Raw genomic sequence first — 17527 nt, 5'->3', positions numbered from 1 at the left:
TATGTGGTTGTTGAGTGTTACATTCACTCATGCTCACTGCCCACCCATCAGAAGAGTTATTATGTCCGGGTACCCTGAACCCCCCACCGCCTCCTCTCTGCATCGAGCACGGTTTACTGAGTGCAGGTCTGTGCCAGTCCCTTTGGAGACTCAAAGAAGAAGACAGCGCCAGCCCAGCTGAAGGGGGAAGGGGACTCAGAGCCACAGGCATCCGAGCTGACAGGCATCTGAGCTGGGCCTGCAGCTCAGCCAGGAGCTAGACTTGCGGGAGGAGAGAACCATTGATGCCGGAGAGGACAGCAGGGCAAAGATGGGGCTGGGACATCCTATGCCCTGTGTAGCTGCCAGCATCCCAAATGCTCAGGAGAATAGCAGGGGCTCTGAGATGCAGCGAGAAAAAGAGGGGGAAAAGCAGAGGTGAGTCAGCAGCAGTGGATGCAGCTCACTGCTCACCTGGTCATTCTTCATGATTTCCTTCAGGTCATAGTCTATCCGGGAGATGATGTGGGCATTGAAGCCCGCCAGGGCAAATAGGGTGGGGGTCATGGCAGATGCGCCAAATGAGTCCACCTGCCAGGAGAACTGTGGCCGGATCCCAAATGTTTCATAGAGAAACCCGTGTCCTTCTGCAAAGAGATCAGCCTTGCTGATAAAAGTGTGGTGGCCCCTCGCCCCCTAACTCAGAGCCCCTTGACTTCTCAGGGCTAGAGTCCCTTCCATTTGGCAAGGAGGGTCTTGCTGCTAGAGATACTAACACAGAGGTCCGATCCCAGAATCATCTAAACATTCTCTTCTATATTCATGATTTATGAACCACCACAAATGAACCAAAGATCAGGGTGACTGCAGAAAGTCTCCCAGACATGATAAACATTAATTAACATTCACCAAGGATTCCCCCAAACATTATTTATCACCTGGGAGTTACAGCCTGCATTTTATGGTGAGAAAAGGAAGACTCAAAGAGCTCGAATCTGTGTGTGTGTGTGTCTGTGTGTGTGTGTTCGTCGCTCAGTTGTGTCCAACTCTTTGAGACCCCATGGACTGTAGCCCTCCAGGCTCCTCTGTCCGTGGCATATTACAGACAAGTACCAGAGTGGGGAACCATTCCCTTCTCCAGGGATCTTCCCAACCCAGGAATCGAATCGTGGATTGAATCCAGGTCCTGCATTCCATCTGAGCCACCAGGGAAGCCCTCACGTCACTGGTGTTAAGTCAAACTGCCCTTCACTGATGAGTTGCCCAGGCTGGGACACTGGCTGTGGCCCTGAAGACGATTCCAGGGTCATGGGACAGAGCTGTGATCAGATCCCTGTACAAGGTCCGTCCAGGAGGAGGGTGATTGCTGGGAGGCTAGGGAGGACCAGAGGAAGATTCGGGGTCTAGTGCATAAGGGAGGTGATGAGGGTCAGCCAGGCTGTTGGACTTGGGGTGGGGCTCTGAGCCCTCACGGACCTCTGGGAGCAGCACGGGGGGAACAGGAAACAGAGGAGACCAAGAAGGAGCTGCTGGAGGGGAGGGGAGACTGGGGGCGGAGGGTCCAGGTTGAGGGAGGGTGGGTCAATATCACCACACTGGGGGGCAGTGAGCTGTGGAGGGCACACCCTCTCCCCAGAGGGGCAGCCTGCGGAGGGCAGGCCTGACGGCTGCAGACTCCGTGGCCCAGAATTCATCACTCACAGAATTCTCTCTTTGCTCACTGGGCACCGACCCAAAGCCAAGGGATGGCGTTTCACCGGTCTGATCAGTCATGGCAAGATCATTTTGTTGTGTCAGATATTTGTTTTCGCAGACTGTGGAATGGAGAAGTGGACACAGACTACGGTCATATCAAAAAAGATGTATGGGTTTCACCTGCTTGGGATTCAGGACAAGAATGTCCACCTTTTAATAAAAAAAAAGAGGAGGTAAGCCTCCCTTGTACCCCTTTTATTCCTCAAATGTGCAAATATGGCTTTATGATGACTGGAGAAGCGGCAGACACTCTCCGATTGTGTGGGAAGTGGAGTGAGAGGTGCTCAGTCGTGTCCGACTCATTGCGACCCCATGGACAGTCCATGGAATTCTCCAGGCCAGAACACTGGAGTGGGTTGCCGTTTCCTTCTCCAGATTATGTGGGAGAGGATGTGAAAATACAAGAAACATCAATGGGCTGCAGAATCAGTCCTAAACCTCCCCCCCCCAACCCCTTCTTTAAAAGTAAATAGTAAATATCTTAAACACTCAAGCCACTGTTTGACAGGTTTTCTAGACTCCAAGAAAAAAACATTCCTGAGATTCCGATGAACAAGTGAATATTGAATGAAACAGCTAATAATCACCCAAGATTTATTTTTCTCTCTGCCGTTTAGTAACAGAACCACATAATCCTGCTTAGGGAAGGACAATAGAATTCTAGCTGGAGATTGCATTTCTCAGCTTCCCATGGAAGATAGACCATGTGACTAGGTTCTGAACAATGGATGTGAGCAGAAGTGATGAGGGTAAATTCTGGGTCACCTTCACAAGGTTGTAGCCCGCCACCATCCTCTTTGCCCCTTCCCTGAGAGGATGGCATTTCAGTGAGGTGAGCCACCTGCAGCTAGGCAAGGAGGGCAGAAACACCCTAGGGGATTCAGAGCAAAAGACACAAACAACTTGGACGCCTGGATTTCTCTGTGACGCAGCGCCCCCTAGTGGCCCAAAAGAACCTGCAGTAATAAACTGCCCCCCGACCCCTCCCAGAGAAGTAACCTTCCATCTTGCTTGAGCCACAGCCAGTCACCTTCACGCAGTTGAACATGCGTCCTAATCAGCACAATGACCAGGTCAAGACCTACCTGGCCAGTATGTGGTGGGCAGAGCCAGAGTTCAGGGACTGAGGTGACAGAGAGGACAAGGGGACATAGGAAAGGTGGCCGCCACCTCAGCTGGAGAAACCTCCTTCCCTCCTTCTCAGGGGAGTGCTAAGCACATTAGGTTAAGACTCCCTCAAAACCACAATGAGGTGCCATCTCACACCGGTCAGACTGGTTGCTATCAAAAAGTCTACAAACAATAAATGCTGGAGAGGGTGCGGAGAAAAGGGAAACCTCCTACACTGTTGGTGGGAATGCAAACTAGTACAGCCACTATGGAGAACAGTGTGGAGATTCCTTAAAAAACTGGAAATAGAACTGCCATATGACCCAGCAATCCCACTGCTGGGCAAACACACCGAAGAAACCAGAATTGAAAGAGACATGTGTACCCCAGTGTTCATCGCAGCACTGTTTACAATAGCTGGGACGTGGAAACAACCTAGATGTCCATCAGTAGATGAATGGATAAGAAAGCTGTGGTACAGATACACAGTGGAGTATTACTCAGCCATTAAAAAGAGTACATTTGTATCAGTTCTAATGAGGTGGATGAAACTGGAGCCTGTTACACAGACTGAAGTAAGCCAGAAAGAAAAATACCAGTACAGTATATTAACGCATATATATAGAATTTAGAAAGATGGTAACAATGACTCTATATACGAGACAGCAAAAGAGACACAGATGTAAAGAACAGATTTTTGGACTTTGTGGGAGATGGGGAGGGTGCGATGATTTGAGAGAATAGCATTGAAACATGCATATTATCACGTGTGAAATAGATCTCCAGTCCAGGTTTGGTGCATGACACAGGGTGCTCAGGGCTGGTGCACTGGGATGACCCTGAGGGATGGGATGGGGAGGGAGGTGGGAGGGGGATTCAGATGGGGAACACATGTACACCCATGGCTGATTCATGTGAATGTATGGCAAAACCCACTACAATATTGTAATTAGCCTCCAATTAAAATAAATAAATAATTTTTAAAAAAGACTCCCCATCTCCTGAACTGCCCTGAAGACTGAAGTCAGTGGGTGTACATCTTGTGCTTAGAACCAGGAGGTTATTGTGGGAGGAAATCGGTGTCCATCCTCTAGGAGTCCTAGGAGCTTGGCTGGTCTTCAGAACATTATAGGGCCTCACAGAGTCCCCTGGGGAGGAGCCACACAGGGTTCCACGTTCCTTCCCTCACCAGTGATGACAGCCTGCGTTTGCTAAGATTCTGGATGCCTTGCTGGAGGGCAGGCCTGCAGAGCCAGCTCTGGGGAGATCAGCGTGGTGGGCATGGTGGGCTGAGACCACAGGTGAGGGCTTTCCCGGTGGGGTCATCCCCAAGGAGGGCAGGTCAGCACCCACCCCCTCCCTCTGCACTCCCACCACTATCAGACCAGACCCTGTGCTGAGTCCTGGGGACCCAGAGGAGAATCGGACGATGGGCACTGCCATAGACCACCTATAGTTCCAGGAGCCAGAGGGGGAGGTGGTAAGGTACTGGGGCCCAGCGGAGGCACCTGGACCATGAGAGCGCTCAGCTGAGTCCAGGGTGAGCTGCTCAAGCGGGAAGAATAGGAAAGCTTGGGACTGAAAGCACAGAGACATGTCTCTGGCGCAGGGCAGGGCAGCAGGAGGAGATGGATGGGAAGGAGGCCGGGGGACAAGACCGAGGCTGCACCAAGGAGAATGGCGAGTCTGTATGAGCACGGCTAAAGGGTCGCCACCCCGTTCCCACTTACCTTGCTACGGCTTCAAACCCAAAGACCTTTAACAGGAGAAATGAGAAAGTCGCGGACTCTGGAGTCAGAGAACCAGGTTCAGTGCTCGCCCTGCAGACCTGCCTGGTGGGGAGGCTCAGTTTCTCAGCTTCAGCACCTTTACAGGCATGGGGGGTGACAGCCCTCCTCCTAGGGTGTGAGCATGCACGGGGGCACAGAGGCAGCTCCTGGCACACAGGAGGACTTGGTGACAGGCACCATGATCAAACGTAAAGGCAGTAGCATGCAAACATACACTGCCATATGCAAAATAGACAGCGATGGGAATTTGCCGTAGGAGAGGAAGGTTCAAGAGGGAGGGGACGTATGTATATGCCTGCGGCTGATTCATGCTGATGTGCGGCAGAAACCAACACAACTGGTAAAGCAATTATCCTTCAATTAAAAATAAATAAATTTAAAAAAAGAAAGGGATCTGAGGGTCTGAGAAGAAAGGGCTCTGTCGGCAGGATCACCTTTGGGATGCAAGTGGCAAATCTTGAGGTTGAATGAGGTCTAGAAGCAGGAGAGTAGAAGCTCAGATGAGGAAGGGACCCCAGATTAAAGAGAAAAACAGGAAGAAAATGCTAAGCGGATCTTTAGACAATACCCAATGCTATTGCGATATTTGTCACTGGGGGTAACTGGGGTTCCTCTTTCGTGGAGTGATGGTGGAGTTAGAGCTTCGGCCATGCCCTAGAGAAAACCTTAGCTGGTCCACTGAATTTTGCCCTTTTTTGTCGTCTCTTTTGCAAAACGAGACTGAAAATCATGGCGCCTGCCTGAAGGGCTGGGTGAAGTGTTGCTTGTGAGAGGCATTGGGCAGTGGGAGAGGACTGTGGCCCAGTGCAACTGTGCATGGTGGGCAGTGTCAGTGGAGGTGGTGTTGGTGTTATTCGTGGCAGTGGGGGTGTTGATAGCGGTGATGCTGGTGGTGGTGTGGAGGTCTTGGTGTTCATGGTGGGGGTTGTGACCGCGGTGGTTGTGGAGATGGTGGTTGCGGTGTTGAAGGTGGTGATGATGAGGGTGGAAGGGATGGTGAAATGGTGTTGGTGGTGCTGATGGTGATAGTGGTGTGGTTGATATTGTTTCGGCTGTAGTAAAGGTGGTGGTGGTGTGATGGTGAGGATATGATGGTTGAGATTATGGAGGAGGTGGTGTTATTTTAGTGATGGTGGTGGAGGTGATGGCTGAGGAGGTGGTGTTGGAGGTGTGGGATGGAGGAGGTCGTGGTATTTAGAGTTGTGCTGGTGATGGCTGAAGTGGTGGTGCTGGAGGCGGTAGTGTTGGAGGTGATGCTGATGGTGGTGGTAATGGTGCTGCTGTTGGAGGTGGAGGCATTGATTTTGGAGGTGGTATTGGTGGAGCAGGTGTGAGTGGAGTGATGACAGAGATGGGATCTAATCTTTACTCAGCATTTACTAGGGACCCACACATTGTACTCAATGTGCTCTATTTGAATTATCCCAGTTTAATTTTGATACCAACCCTTCAAGGGAGGTTTTACTTCCTTATCAGACTCATTCATGGAGGAGGAAACTGAGGCTTCAAGAGGTTACATTGCTTGCTCTGGATCACAGGTGGTAATTCACAGAGTTGGGATACAGCCAGTCAGCCCATCTGGTCTAAAATCACACTCTTAGCACCTGCACTCAAGGGCCCAAGCACGGACATGGCACCAGCCAATGTTTACTGATCACAGTCTCCTGTTTCGAGGGGAAGGTGAAGCCCAGGACCAGGGCCCACACACCCAGTCCCAGACTAACAGGAGACCCAAGGGACCCCAGGTCTGAGGAGGAGTAATCAAACCTGTGAGCTGGAGGATCTGGTCATCGACGTGGGTCACGGCCTCATCGTGCATGACCTGGCCTCCAAGGACAAACTCCAGGCATCCTTGGCCCACAAGCTCATGGACCTTGGCATTGTGGGCAGAGAGAAAAAGCCAGGTTACAACCCCCGAGCTGCGCCTGGTTGTGTTTGTAGGGGACGTGCCTATAGCATCTCACGGTCCTTCCTTCAAACTCCTCACCTTCATTTATTCTGCAAAAGCAGGACCCTGTGTCCAGTACTTAGACCAGCACCTGGCCCATGGCTGCTGCTTCATCAAATATACATATATAAGCACATGTGTTTAATATTTTGCTTTTGAAATCATGTCAGCCTTCTGGAAACTTGGGCTTCCCAGGTGGTGCGGTGGTAAAAGAATCCCCTGCCAATGCAAGAGATTCAAGAGATGCAGATGTGATTCCTGGCTCGGGAAGACCCCCTGGAGAAGGGAATGGCAACCCACTCCAGTATTCTTGCCTGGAGAATTCCATGGAGAGAGGAATCTGGCGGGCTAGAGTCCATAGGGTCGCAAAGAGTTGGACTCGACTGAGTGACTAACACTTTCACTTTTCATATGATTATCCATATCAGGAAATTTAACATGAATAATGCTGCTATCGAATTCATAGACTTGACTCAAATTTTACCATTTGTTCCATTGATGTCCTTTCTTTGGTGTAAGAGTCAATCTAGGGTCATGAATTGCTTTTAATGCCATTTCTCTTTATTATCCTTTAATTCACAACACTTCCTGAGCCTTGCTTTTTCTTTCATGGGATTAATAGTTTTGAAGCTTATCAGCTGCTATTTTGTATGTGTGTGTGTGTCTGCTCAGTCATATCCTGCTCCTTGTGATCCCAAGGTCTGTAGCCGGCCAGGCTCCTCTTTCCAAAGAATTTTCCAGGCAAGAAGATTGGAGTGTGTTGCCATTTCCAATCCAGGGGATCTTCCTGACCCAAGGATCAAACCCATGGATCTTGCATCTCCTGCATTGGCTGGTGGATTCTTTACCACTGTACCACCTGGGATATTTTGTATAATGTCCTTCAAATTGCATTTGTCACGATTGGAGGACAAATGTTTTAAAATACACAAATTAAGGGAGGAACGGAAATATAAATAAGGCCAAAGACTATGGCAGTGAGGCCACCGCACTGTTTATAGACTGCACTTGGATTGCTGAAGGTGCAGTATTAGCAGTTCACTCACTTGAGAAATTTTGAATAACACCTGCTGTGTACTGTTTTAAATGAGCACTGTGAAATGCAAATGTCTCCTTCCATATTAATCAATAAGAAATGCCACAACCATCAGCGATTTCTGGCCTTAAAATGTGAATGAGAGCTCCCAAAACTGCGATCCAGTGACGCTGTCCTCCCTCCACGGTGACTGCTGAGGAGCTGGGGGAACGCAAGAAACCAGGTGAACAGGGAAACTGGATTGGCCCCAGATAGCTAAGGTGCATATGAAAGAAATGAATTCAGTGAGCCCAGAGGCTTGCATCTTCCCATACAAAGAATGCTAAATTCCTTAACTTGATACCTGACCTTTGATGTTCAGACTGCCTGCTTTCTTTGTTGCAAAGTTGTATATAACCTGACTTCCCCCCTGCCTCCTTGGAGCAGTTTTCTCAGAGCTACTGAGATGCTGGCTCCTGGGCTCAGAGCCCTAAACATTCCCGCTAAATAAAGTAACTCTACTTTCAGGTCGTGACTGTCTTTTTCGGTCGACAGCATCTATTGCCCATCAGTCACTGCCCACTCAGTGAGGATTCAGCCAAAACAAAGCAGGGAAAAACATTGCCTTCCAGGGCTACACCATGGAGTTGCCTGCCCAGGTCATAGCCAGACCACGTGTTTAACTGGGGGTAAGAGACAGACAACTGATTTGGGGGTATCCATGAAAAGGAGTGAGGACTGCCCCCTGGAGACCCTAAAGAATTATGCTTCGAGTCAGGATACCTGACCCAGAATCCCACCTGGCTGGTATAAGCTGTGTGACCATGAGCCCGTTGCCTGCCCTCTCTGTACAGCATGGTTAGTATTCCAACTATACTGGCTGTTGGAAAGAGTCATTTCAATAATGTGTACAAAATCTGGCAAGCACCTGGCACGTGGGAGAGCCTGTGTAATGGGCTCTCATCTCCACAAGCTGCAGGTTCCCATCCCCTCTGAAGGTAGGGGGGCAAACTGGTGGACACCCTGTTTCACCATCTGAGCTTTGCTACCTTGAGCAAGACCCTGGGCCTCTGGGTCTCACCATCAGTGACTGTTGCGGAAAAAGGTGAAGCCTGGAGGGACCAAGCAAGCACCAAAGAGGCATCCCAGGCACTTCCATCATGTGGTTACTCCAAGTACAGCCTCTCTGAGGAGGGAGGTCACTCCCACTGTAGATGCAGCTGACAGAGGCCACTGGCCACCTGTGATCACCCAGGGAGGTGGGGGAGCAGGCCCTGGTCCCAGGCTGCCCTCCGTGGAGCGGGGCCTCTCACTCCCCGTGATGAGTGAAGCTAATCTGCAGCCAGCCCTGAAACCACAGGGGCTGGGGCACGCCCCTGGCTGGGTCACCAGCTCCCGTTCCCATGGGGGCCACACGGATGTGTAAATGAAGGAAGAGAGTGTGGACACAGGGCACCCCTGGAGTGCCCAGTGTCAGAGGTGACCCCATTCACACCAGCTGAATGCCAGCAGGGTTGCGACAGCTGCAATGAGTAGCCAGAAAGGCAGGATTAAACACAAACCTATCTCCTGGGTATGGGGCTGACCACAACTCTCATCTAAACTCTGAGAGCAGCCCCAGAGAGTTTAGGGCCTCCTGGTTTACACAGCACAGCCCTGGCCACAGAGAGCACCACCCCAGGAGCTTCCTGAAGGGTCATCACTGGGACCCCCAGGCCACTCCTCTCTATAGCTCACCGGCGAGGACCACCCTGGAGGGCAGCGTTACCTGGAGTTTCTGCTTGGCTGACGCGACGCCATCCCACCACAACCGGAAGAACTCCTGGTCCACGATGATGAACCTGTGCTGCTTATTACGGGTCAGCTCCTCCACTACCGAGGTGTGGACTTTCGTGACATAAGCCTGCATGCTCTCCTAGACTGGGGGGTGGGGAAGGGGGACACCATCACACCAGCTCCATCAGGAACCCCGGAGGCCAAGGAGTAAACTCCAGGGACCCACAGTGTCGGGGGGCCCCTGGCACTCACACCATCTGCCCCGGACCTGCCCTCTGCTCTCACTGCTGTTCCAACAAGGGAGCCTCTGTGCCCACTCTGTGCCAGATGCACAATAAACGGTGCACGGGGGGAAGGACACGGGCAGACACTCCTTGATGGGAAGGAAGGTGCTCTCCTGGAGAGATGCCTGTGAAACAGATCATGGCACTGTATGTGACAGAGGGACACGCCGGCCAGGCCCAGGGTCAGGGCAGCCTCCCAGAGGGACACGCCGGCCAGGCCCAGGGGCAGGGGCAGCCTCCCAGAGGGACATGCTGGGTGGCCCCGAGGCTGCCATGGGGGGACACACCAGTCAAACCCAGGGGCCCCAGGGGAGAGGTCCAGGGACTCAGAAGGGCTTCCTTGGGCTGGAATGATGGGGGGGTGTGGGTGCTGGGAGATGGAGCTGAGAGGAGCTGACCCCCTGTAGATCTACCTGCCTCCCCCCAGGCAGGGAGCCCCCAGGATGGAGCCTCAGCTGCTTCACATCCGGGTCATCCTGGCTCACTGTGGAGCCCAGAGATGCTGGTAAAGGAATGCAAAGAGCACCGGGCAGGGAGTCAGCAGGCCTGGTGGCTATTTCTGGTGAACTTGAGCAGCCTGATCCTCCCTGGGCCTCAGTTTCCCCTTCTGTAAACTGGAAGTGGCAATCATGCTTCCCAGAAAGTCAGCACTCTACACACCTATGGGTGCCCCTCCCAACAGAGGCTGCCCAGTGGGCCCAGGACCAGATTCAACACAGCCTCAAAGCTCTTGCTGCCCCTCTCTCTTTAAAATGAGCTACTCTTTTATATCCGCTATCACAGAGCGATTTTGTTCATTTATTCATGTATTTACTTTCTCCTTCCAAAAAACAGCTCTAGGAGGTTGGTGCGTGCATGCGTGCAGTCACTCCAGTTGTGTCTGACTCTGCGACCCCATGGACTGTAGGCCACCAGGCTCCTCTGTGCATGGGGTTCTCCAGGCAAGAATACTGGAGTGGGTTACCAGGCCCTCCTCCAGGGGATCTTCCTGACCCAGGGGTGGAACCTACGTCTCTTATGTCTCCCGTATTGGCAGGCAGGTTCTTTACCACTAGCACCGCCTGGAAAGCCCAAGGAGGTAAGTAATAATACCCAACCACTTGCCCTAGAAACCTAAAGAAATCAGAGTCTTTTTATCTTTTTTTTCTGCCCTCGTTCATTCATTCCTTCAACAAATTTTCATGGAGTGTCTATCCCATCCATGAAGCAGCTTGAGGATATGTCCATAGACATATTGAATGGATGAAGCCTCTTCCCCATGGAACTGAAGCTCTAGTGGGGAAAACAGACATTCAACAAGCCAGTAAGTAAAATGTACTAAAGGGAAGTGTTTAAAAACTGATTAATGGAGACAATATAGGTGAAGCACACCTACTTTATTTAATACTTCCCTAAGCAGTCTCCTTGAGCAGAATTCAGAACGGAGTGTGTGGCAGAAAAGTTTTAGAAGATAAAGAATATTCTCTAAGGGGAAGGAAGGAAAAGGAATAGGAAAGCTGAGAAATCTAGCTGGGGCCACATACTCCGTCTTGTTGGGCAAAACGTACAGGGAAATAAGATTCACACTTGAGATTGACTTGGCCACCAGGATTTTGCTGCTCCACAGACTATTTCTGGAACATTTACAGGGACAAGAAAGTTACCCAAGATTCGGTTTACTGATGTGACCTCCCAGACAAGAGAGTGCCTATATATTGGGCCTAGAAAATGCTCTCAATGTTCTCAATGGAAGGAATGGGGAAATGGAATAGGGGAATAGATAGGGATGTCAGGAAGACCTCACCAAGAAAATACTTTTAAGGAACAACCAGGAGGAAGAGAGAGGCTGGGTCTTGCAGGCCTCTGGGAGCAAAGCCTTTGGGGCAGAGGGAACAGCCGGTGTGAAGACCCCTACCACCCATCAGAAGTGGACATCAGGGCACAGAGAGGGTCCCCTGGACGAGGAATGTGACCGTGGCCTGACACAGGGCCATGCACACTCCATCTAACCTTTGCAACCTTTGGTTCTCCCTAGCACACATGGGGAAAGTGAGGCTGAGAGACAGGAAGTGACCAACGCAAAGTCCGCTCCTCAGCCTGTCTGTAGCAGATCAGGACTTGAATCCAGGCCGATTCCAGATACTCTAGGTCGACCCCGGGCTGCACAGCCAGCACAGGATCCGGAATGGAGAAGGAAGCTACAGCTTCAGAGGTGGCAAGGAGTGCGGCACCAGGCTCCTACCTGGACGGTAAGTAGCCGGCCCACATCCAAGCGACTGTAGGGTACCAGGGACCCTGATCGTGGCCTCAGGCTGGGTTCCCAGAAGCCACAGTAACAGCAGCTGCGTGAGCACTGACCCCATCCTAGCGGCCTGCGGACTGGAGCTGGGTCTGGCAGTTTCAAAGACCTCCGGTTTAGCAATGGGGCACACTGGGCAGCCTCAGCTCTCTGCCTTTTGGGGGAGGGACCAGGGGCGGGGGAGTGGGAGGCAGGGGCCCAGGTGATGCGGCTGGCACTGGCTGACTGCCTTTCAGCACTCCACCCCACCTCCAATTTCCTCTCCCTCCCTTTCCAACTTTAAGCCAGATTTAAGATGCCACCTCCCTTTCAGAGTCTCTCTTTCTGGCCATAGTTCCCCTCTCTCCAATGTGCAAGCCTCTGCCTTGGACCTCTGGCAGCCTTTCCCACGAGGCATCCCAGCCCCTCTCTACCCCAACCCCTCTTAATTCAGACTCTGTCCTGCAAAACTCAACACTCAGTAAGGGCCACCACCAGAATCCCGCCCTGATAGTTGTTCCCATTGGGGGCCTTGCAAAAGGGATTGTTACCTCCATTTTAAGGAGGAAAGCTGGGTTTCCCAAATTGTATCTGACTTACCTAAGATAGTAAATAGAGGAGCAACAAGACTGCTTAACACTTTCAGAATTAGATCTGGATCGCCAGCTGTGCCCTTGGTAGGACGCCTCATCTCTCAGGGTCTCAGCATCACACCCATAAAACGGGATGGTCATGGAGGAGCCGGAGTCACTGACAGAAAGCACAGGAGGTGACAACCTCAGGGACTCCTTCCTGGAGGATGGCTGATCACAATGGTGCAAACTGGAGGGGCCAGAGTGTTGCTTAGAACTGTCTCTGTACCCACTGACCTGGGGGCCGGGGATCCATGGAGTGGGCTCTTCTGCCTGAGATCCAAATGCCCGACTGACATTTTCTATTGTGGCCAGAGATGAGACTCATTCTCCCTTCAGGCCACCTTGTCCACTCATTTAGCAAATACCACTGGCGAACGTGGTCTCCAAGCAGATCTTCATCCTCTCTGTCCCATCTCCCTTCCTTGGCCCACATCTGACATGATTTGACCTTGACTTTCCTCCTGTTGAGAACAGGGCTAGTTTCTTTTCCCTTTGTAGCTGGTGAGCACGTGACTCACTAGTAACCAACAGAATGTGGATAAGATGTCCTGTGTGACTCGGAGGCTGTCAGAAGAGGCAAGGTGGACTTTGCCTTGGTCCCCCGTGTTCCGTTGGTTACGTGTGGACCTGGGGCTGCCATGCCGTGAGGAAGCCCAAACCAGGCCACGTGGGAAGGAGACGCGGTGAAGCCCTGAGAGCCCTTTGAGAGGGAGAGGCAGGCCAGGCCCGCTGCTCCAGCCGCACGTGGCCTCACCCACGTGGAGACCTCACGCCGTGTCACACATGTGTCCGTTCTTGTCCTTTCCTCCAGGCCTGTGCATTAGCTGTTCTTGCTGCAGCTCTCTCAAGGTTGGATCTGATACTCATCCCCCACCTACCACCCATCCCTGCCTCTCACCTCCAGCGAGCACCTGGGCTGGAAATGATGGCTGACCTGGTGGGAAATACCCAGAGCCTTGTTTCCGAGGGGCCTGACCCTTGGTCAGCATGTCTTCCTGAGTCACAGCACTCACCTGTCTGTTCACCTTCCCCATCAGGAAAAGTCCCAGAGACACACACATCTGTTACCATCTGAGCCTTCTCTGCCGGGCTGTGTTCAGCCCTCCTGACCTACCTCCTGTGTTCTCCATCAGTGATCCCCGCTAGACCGCTGGCCCTTCCTCTCATCTGCTGGTCTCTTGGCACAAGCAGTCCAAAAGGACCAGGGCCACCAGTAGGTTGTCACCTGGTGGATACATCCCTCCTTTGGATGCCAAACCTCTGAAACTTCAGAGTCCAGAGTCATGCATGTGAGACTCCAATTCCCAAGTAGGTCGCTGGGAGTGATGATACATGAGGCCCCTCCTGTTTCCATCTCACATATTCTACCCACTGGGGACCCCATGCACTGGCCACAGATTTGGGGTATACATGCCTCCTAGAGGATGGCGCCCCAGAGTCACAGGTGCCCTCTCCAGGCTCCAGCTCACCTGAGCCTTCACCTGGCCACTCCATTCCTCACTCAAGCCTGCAGCTTCTGGAAACTGGGCTCACAGAGGGAGCAGAGAACCCATGGTCATGTGTTCCCATCACATCTCCTCACTAAAATGCACGTGTTGCCTGGTGTCACTATGTCCTCTCTTAGGGCCCTCACTCTAGACAAATCCAGCAGCAAAGTCATGGCACATTCAAGCAGCCTGTGGCATGGCCACGTAGGGATCCGCTGAGGCGTCCTGCCCACACACAGGACTGTGTCCCCAGCCAGAAGGGTCAGCTGCCGATCCTCCAGGACAGCTCCAGCTCCAAGATTCCCAACCAACATCTTGACCTCAACCACATGAAAGACCAGGAGCCAGAAATTCCCAGCTAAGCTGCTCCTGAATTTTTCACCCCAGAGACTCGCATGATGATAGCGCTTTACTGTAGTTAAGCCACAGTCCTCTAAATATAAATCAGTATTGCCCTCTCCCAGGTATCCAGTCCTGTGTGTGAATAAGCACCTAGGGAAAGGCTGGCAAGTCATCACCATACGCCCTTCTCAGGGTCTTACAAAGTTCTTCCTCCCAGGGACACACACAGTCTCTCCTCCAGTCAATGGATTTCGGGCTTGCAAACTGGCTCTGGTCTGGTGGGCTTCCCTGGTGGCTCAGACCACCAATAGGTAAAGAATCCGCCTGCAATGCAGGAGACCCAGGTTCAATCCCTGGGTCAGGGAGATCCCCTGGAGAAGGGAATGGCAACCCACTCCAGTATTCTTGCCTGGAGAATCCCAAGAACAGAGGAGCCTGGTGCACTATAGTCTATGGGGTCACAGAGTTGGACACGACTAAATGACTAAGCACGCACATACATCTGCTCTGGAACCTAGAAAGCGGTTGGGATTTTCAGTAGGAGTCTGCCTTTGGCCTTCTAAACCATTGATCCTCAATTGCTCCTCAGAGGACATGCCGACAGTCACCCATGTCATCTGTCCATCTATTTTGCCCTTAGGTATCCCTTTTCCTAGTAACCATCCCCATGGTCAGAAGTGGGTCTTGCTGTCATTTTGACCTTGAAGTTTGTCACAATAATTGCACTGACCTTGCTTCTGACAACTACATGCAGGCACCTGGCCTCTCCTTTCCGCATCATGTTACTGGGAGTGCCACCAGGAAGACCTTTCTGCAAAGGCTTGTCTGCCATTAGCCCCAGCCTACAGGGGCAGCCCCCACTCTGAGCTTGTTGATGATGTTGGTGCCTGGTAAACCGAGGGTCCCCGGGGCCTCCTGGGGAACATTGTCTGAGCTCACCTACCGCCTTCACTGCAGCCCCTTCCTACATCTCTGCATCTTTAATCCCTTCCCCCTCCGTCCGCCATGTAGAGCTGGCATCTCTTCTTCACGCATGTGGACCAACACTGACCAGCTTCAGAGCGTCTCTGCAGCCTGTCAGCCTGCCTCCTGCTGCTAAGTCCTCTCTGGCTGGCATTTATTTTACTTCGGCTGTCACAACAGGAAACAGAGGGGCTTAAACGGCAGACATGTATTTTCTCACAGTTCTCGAGGCTGCAAGATCCTTGGGGAGGGTTAGGGTAGGGGAAGCTTTTACAACGGCCTCAGAGGCTCACTGTACTTCGCTAAGGGGGTGACATTTCCCTTTGGGAAATGTCCCTTTTGGGGACAGACTATGGCACAGGAATAGCTCTTTCTAAAACAGGCTCTGCCATGCCCAGCCCAGAAGAGACTACTTGAGGTTGCTTTTTTTTTTTTTTTGAGTTTTTTCAAAATTAATTTATTTTTTAAGTGAAGGATAATTGCTTTACAAAATTTTATTGTTTTCTGTCAAACCTCAACATTAATCAACCATAGGTATACATATATCCCCTCCCCTCCCTCCCATCCGCTTACAGGTAGCGAACTGTTGTCAGGCAAAAGAGTTGATGTCACATGTTTTGGAGAATCCAATGAAATGCACCACAAAATCCACGTTGAACCCAAGGACCATGAGAAAAGCACAGGGTGCTAGCATCCTCCCCACAGCAAGGCCAGCTTGTTCCAAGTGTGATGCGTGGGTGCTGGCCTGTGACCCAATCTTGCCCTGGGCCGTAGCTGCATGTGAGCCTGTGAAGCATGAATTGTTCTGGATGATCTAGAGAAAGAACAGCCCAACTCTTCTTTGTGCTGCGTGGGAGTTCGTGAGATGAACACACAGGCACCATTTCCATTTCATCCTTGAGACATCAGTGTTCTCTGTTCTCTAGGGCAAGTGACCAGCCTGGGGACTCACAGTTCCCTTGATGGGCAGACTTCCCCTGGCTGCCCCCAGTGCCAAGAATGTCGCCACAGCAGGGTGGACCCAGCATCCTCTTGCTTCCAACCCTCCATCACTCCCAGTGTCTGCCCTCCAGGGGGCTGGCCCTCAGCGTGCATCTCAGAGCCTCCAGGACCTGTCCTACTGCCTTTTTCGTCTCACTTCCCACACCCTCTTCTGCTCTGTTTCATCCAGAAGCTGCTGGAAGGCCCACTGCCCACCATCATTATGAACCTTTCCCGCTGTTTTCTGTCTGTTGTGCCTGATCCACCTGGAAGGTGATACCTGGAAGGTGACTTCTCTCTTCACCTGGAAGGTGACTTCTACCTGACAGTGTGGTTGCATGGCCAAATCCTCTTTACAAGGTCAAGCCCTTTGCAGCCTCAGGCCCTTTGCATGTGCTGTTCTCTATACTGGGAAGCATCTTCCTCCACTTTCTGTTGGGCAGGTTGCTATTCTTCTCTTCTCCCTGTTCTGAGGTCCCCACCTACCTTGGACCTTCCATCACCTCCTCCATAGCATTTACTGATGAACACAATTGTGTATTAATTTTTTGTTTAGTTAACACTCTCGTCACCCACTAGACTACAGGCTTCAACATGCTCCAACAGGCTCCAGTTTGCTCTCTTCTGTATCAGCCCCTGGGACAAAGCAGGAGCCCTTTACCTTTCGTGTGGAAAGGACGCATGGATGTCACTGTCATGGACACGGCTGTCCCCTTCTCCCCTGGATGACACGTGTGATACTCACGGTGCAGCGTATAAGGCTCGGCTCAGCTCAGCAGCTCACCCCAACTCCACTTCTCCCTGCTATGTGAACAGGACACCGAACCCTGGAGCATGGAGACACACAGCTCCTGGCAGTCTGACTCAGAGTCCCAGGCTTCTGATCTGTACAATGGGGATATGTAGGATGGTTTAGATATTAAGCTGCTGGGGCTATAAAGTGGCTTCCCAATGCCTGACCACAGAGAGCACTCCACTCACACATCGCAGATCCCTCCCCGCACCCTAGGCTGCAAGGCTGCCCTGGGTCATCTTCTCAACTTTTCATCAGTGAGCAACCACTGAACACTGACACTGTGCTGGAGGTGAGAGAGCAGATGTGTTGCTTCCAGGATGTCCTTGCTAGGGAGTGAGGCCTTGGCCCCGATGGACTCCGCCCAGAAGAGAAGCTGCTCCGATAATTTGGGGGCTCCTGGGAAATCCTG

At 51.9% G+C, this 17527-nt stretch overlaps 1 pseudogene; it reads right to left on the bottom strand.

Annotated features, from left to right (window-relative positions):
• LOC138443002 (epididymis-specific alpha-mannosidase-like) overlaps positions 1 to 14350 on the bottom strand; it is a 45785-nt pseudogene extending 31435 nt beyond the window's left edge.
• Positions 14351 to 17527: the final 3177 nt, after the last annotated feature.

This window comes from Ovis canadensis, chromosome 6 (assembly GCF_042477335.2).
Source record: "Ovis canadensis isolate MfBH-ARS-UI-01 breed Bighorn chromosome 6, ARS-UI_OviCan_v2, whole genome shotgun sequence".
NCBI classification, from domain to species: domain Eukaryota; kingdom Metazoa; phylum Chordata; class Mammalia; order Artiodactyla; family Bovidae; genus Ovis; species Ovis canadensis.
Note: the sequence above shows the minus strand (reverse complement) of the source record. Positions and strands in the feature narration are given on the sequence as shown.